The sequence below is a fragment of the Polyodon spathula genome, chromosome 39, assembly GCF_017654505.1.
Source record: "Polyodon spathula isolate WHYD16114869_AA chromosome 39, ASM1765450v1, whole genome shotgun sequence".
Classification (NCBI taxonomy): Eukaryota; Metazoa; Chordata; class Actinopteri; order Acipenseriformes; family Polyodontidae; genus Polyodon; species Polyodon spathula.
The window spans coordinates 3,084,773-3,089,387 of record NC_054572.1 but is presented as its reverse complement, the minus strand read 5'-3'; positions in this window follow the sequence as shown (position 1 = coordinate 3,089,387).

Below are 4,615 nucleotides of genomic sequence, written 5' to 3'. Positions count from 1 at the left end.
ATGAATCGTTGTGTGAGAGGAAGATCCATCCAAAATATTGCATCACAATTACTACATTGATTTGATTGGCTAAAGATTGCGCATTTAAAAAATAGCCTATTTGACCTAAATTTAAACACCCGCCTTTGGGGCACACAAATGACGTTTATTATTATTATTATTATTATTATTATTATTATTATTATTATTATTATTATTCTTTTATAAATGTACTTAAACTTGGCATTAACATAGATGTAGATTTAGGTGGGCCTGCGTGCAAACTGGGTGAGTCGTGGCCCACCCAGGGCCACCCGTGGCTACGCCACTGTGCTGTATGTGAAATATTCTTGAATCTTCCAGTTTTCTTAATATATTTTGCAATACATCCAATAATACCTTTTTCTATTTTTCTTCCATCACCAATACTGTTTTTTTTTTTTTTAAATTGGAATCTCACCTTCCTATATCCAACACATTCAACCAGCAGATGCTCCACTGTTTCCTTTACAATCCATTCCACATGTAACCCATTCTCATGCGCTCCAATTCTATACAGGCATTCCTTTAATGCTAAATGCCCTATAAGAAGCCTTATTAATGCTGCTTTCTCCTTCCTGTTCCTCCCTTACCACCTTCCCTTATTTTAACCTTACTTTGAGCCTTAGAAAACGCCCTTCCTGTTTTTATCCCATTTATTCTGCCATGCGTTAATAAACTGTTTCTCAATAATTCTATAATATTCATTTGAACCACACAGCCCATCCATGTCCACTTCCTCTCTCATCACTGCTGTTTTAGCTAACTTATCCAGCCTGTCATTCCCATCTATTCCTATATGAGCCGGAACCCATATTGAAACTACATATAAACCTAAACAGCATCATTATTTCCTGCACTAAATCTCTTCTATCAACCTCCCCTCCATCTTTAATCGCCTGTAATCCTGATACGGAATCTGAAAAGATGACTGCTCTTTGCACCTTGACATCTACAATCCATTGCAATGCCAAAATAATCCCTATCAATTCTGCTGTCATAATTGACACATCATCTGTATTAAGAAAATGCTTTCCCACCTCAAATTCCGGTATATAATAAGCTGCTGCAACCCGATTCTGTTTGGGGATCTCAAGCACAATAGAGAGAAAGCAACGCTAATGTACGGGTAAGTAAGCTGGGCTGAGCTGAGTGAGGGATGGAGGGGGTGATGCTGGGATGCCAGAATCACTGTCGAGCCCTCTTGAGGTGTCATGGGCTAGTCGACGAAACACCGAGGATGGAAGGTGCCCACTTGAAGACCCCAGAGATGTACCCTACTTAGCTCAATCCAGACGGTTGTCATCATGATGCGCTGGGGAGACCGCACTGTGGTTGATCCCCGGAGCCAGCATTGCAGCCGTTGTGTGTGCTGATGCACTGTGGAGGCAAAATACTCTGATCCCTGAAGCCAGCATTACACTTCAGCCATCAACATCAGGCAGAAGGATATCTACATCATCAGATGGAAAGAAACACAAATGGATGGAGACGCAGATGGATCAAATTAGTTTACTGTAAAGCTACATCTTCGCTGGTGCTTATCTTGGCGAGAGCCCAGTTCAAATCAGCATGAAGTTTTAACATCTACTCTCATGTAATGGAAATCATTACTCCCAACAAGGCTCAGAAGTACTTTGTACAGGATTTCCATCTCCTCCATTCATTGCCTTCACCCAGTGCCAAATTCTCAGCATTTTCACTCTTAAATAAAGTGCCATTTCCCCAGTAAGTATATGCAGTGCTAGCACCAGAGATTAACATAGTGCTCCACTACATACTCTAAGAGCCCTAGCTTGTACCACATCCAGTTTTCCCAAATCCTGCTCATACATTACATCCATAATCCAGTATAGGCCTAATCAAAGCTCTGTAAATCGTTAGCAAAGTTTCCACACTTGCTCCCCATACACTCCCTGATATACTCCTCAACAAACTCATCCTGCCATGTTTTTTCATGGCTCTCCCTGTCCTGCATGCACTGATCCAGCCCCGGTTATGAGTGTGAGTTTCTCAGGTACCTCACAGCTCCAGCACAGCCTTGCCCAGGTCGATCCACTCTCCCTGTCCTGCATGCAATGATCCAGCCCCGGTTATGAGTGTGAGTTCATCAGGTACCTCACAGCTCCAGCACAGCCTTGCCCAGGTCGATCCACTCTCCCTGTCCTGCATGCACTGATCCAGCCCCGGTTATGAGTGTGAGTTCCTCAGGTACCTCACAGCTCCAGCACAGCCTTGCCCAGGTCGATCCACTCTCCCTGTCCTGCATGCACTGATCCAGCCCCGGTTATGAGTGTGAGTTCCTCAGGTACCTCACAGCTCCAGCACAGCCTTGCCCAGGTCGATCCACTCTCCCTGTCCTGCATGCACTGATCCAGCCCCGGTTATGAGTGTGAGTTCATCAGGTACCTCACAGCTCCAGCACAGCCTTGCCCAGGTCGATCCACTCTCCCTGTCCTGCATGCACTGATCCAGCCCTGGTTATGAGTGTGAGTTCCTCAGGTACCTCACAGCTCCAGCACAGCCTTGCCCAGGTCGATCCACTCTCCCTGTCCTGCATGCACTGATCCAGCCCCGGTTATGAGTGTGAGTTCATCAGGTACCTCACAGCTCCAGCACAGCCTTGCCCAGGTCGATCCACTCTCCCTGTCCTGCATGCAATGATCCAGCCCCGGTTATGAGTGTGAGTTCCTCAGGTACCTCACAGCTCCAGCACAGCCTTGCCCAGGTCGATCCACTCTCCCTGTCCTGCATGCAATGATCCAGCCCCGGTTATGAGCGTGAGTTCCTCAGGTACCTCACAGCTCCAGCACAGCCTTGCCCAGGTCGATCCACTCTCCCTGTCCTGCATGCACTGATCCAGCCCCGGTTATGAGTGTGAGTTCATCAGGTACCTCACAGCTCCAGCACAGCCTTGCCCAGGTCGATCCACTCTCCCTGTCCTGCATGCAATGATCCAGCCCCGGTTATGAGTGTGAGTTTCTCAGGTACCTCACAGCTCCAGCACAGCCTTGCCCAGGTCGATCCACTCTCCCTGTCCTGCATGCACTGATCCAGCCCCGGTTATGAGTGTGAGTTCATCAGGTACCTCACAGCTCCAGCACAGCCTTGCCCAGGTCGATCCACTCTCCCTGTCCTGCATGCACTGATCCAGCTCTGGTTATAAGCGTGAGTTCCTCAGGTACCTCACAGCTCCAGCACAGCCTTGCCCAGGTCGATCCACTCTCCCTGTCCTGCATGCACTGATCCAGCCCCGGTTATGAGTGTGAGTTCCTCAGGTACCTCACAGCTCCAGCACAGCCTTGCCCAGGTTGATCCACTCTCCCTGTCCTGCATGCACTGATCCAGCTCTGGTTACAAGCGTGAGTTCCTCAGGTACCTCACAGCTCCAGCACAGCCTTGCCCAGGTCGATCCACTCTCCCTGTCCTGCATGCACTGATCCAGCCCCGGTTATGAGTGTGAGTTCATCAGGTACCTCACAGCTCCAGCACAGCCTTGCCCAGGTCGATCCACTCTCCCTGTCCTGCATGCACTGATCCAGCTCTGGTTATGAGCGTGAGTTCCTCAGGTACCTCACAGCTCCAGCACAGCCTTGCCCAGGTCGATCCACTCTCCCTGTCCTGCATGCACTGATCCAGCCCCGGTTATGAGCGTGAGTTCCTCAGGTACCTCACAGCTCCAGCACAGCCTTGCCCAGGTCGATCCACTCTCCCTGTCCTGCATGCACTGATCCAGCCCCGGTTATGAGCGTGAGTTCCTCAGGTACCTCACAGCTCCAGCACAGCCTTGCCCAGGTCGATCCACTCTCCCTGTCCTGCATGCACTGATCCAGCTCTGGTTATGAGCGTGAGTTCCTCAGGTACCTCACAGCTCCAGCACAGCCTTGCCCAGGTTGATCCAACTCTCCCTTGGTGTGCCCACTCTAGAAAGCATGCCCTTGTCTCAGCATGCAATTGGTATTGCCTGCAGTTAATACATCCCTAAATGGTTACAGCCCCCAAGTCAAATTGCGTTGAGATGTATCACTGCCGTTCCCGATCCTTCTGCAGCAAAACACACACACTCAGGGACCCGTGCAGCCCACAGTTTATCCAATTATTTTTCTTCAGACCGTTCTGTTGCTGTTGCTGCCCTTTCCAGTCCAGTCCAGCCCAGTCCAGTGCAATCTAATAGTCTAGTCTAGTCTAGTCCAGTCGTCTAGTCAAGCCCAGTCCAGCCCAGTCCAATCTAGTCTAGTCTATTCCAGTCTAGTCTAGTCTAGTCTAGTCTAGTCCAGCAGCCCAGTCCAATCTAGTCTAGTCTATTCCAGACCCCCCCCCCCCCCCCCCAGTCCCCCCCCCCCCCATTAAGAAAGGTGGCACTTTCCTTCAAGAGGCAGGCTCCTACACTGTGACCTTGTGTGAATCCAGGGGCAGAAGGATAGAAACCAGTTTGTTACATGTGCATGTTTTTATCACTTGTACAAAGCTTTGGATGTTTCTTTACAGTTCCTTCTACGAAATCGAGTACTGCTGCGAAATGAACCATGGCTCACACACTGCGTCTAATGCAGGTTCCGTCCGGCTGTGGCGCGACTGCATAACGCGGTCAAGCAGC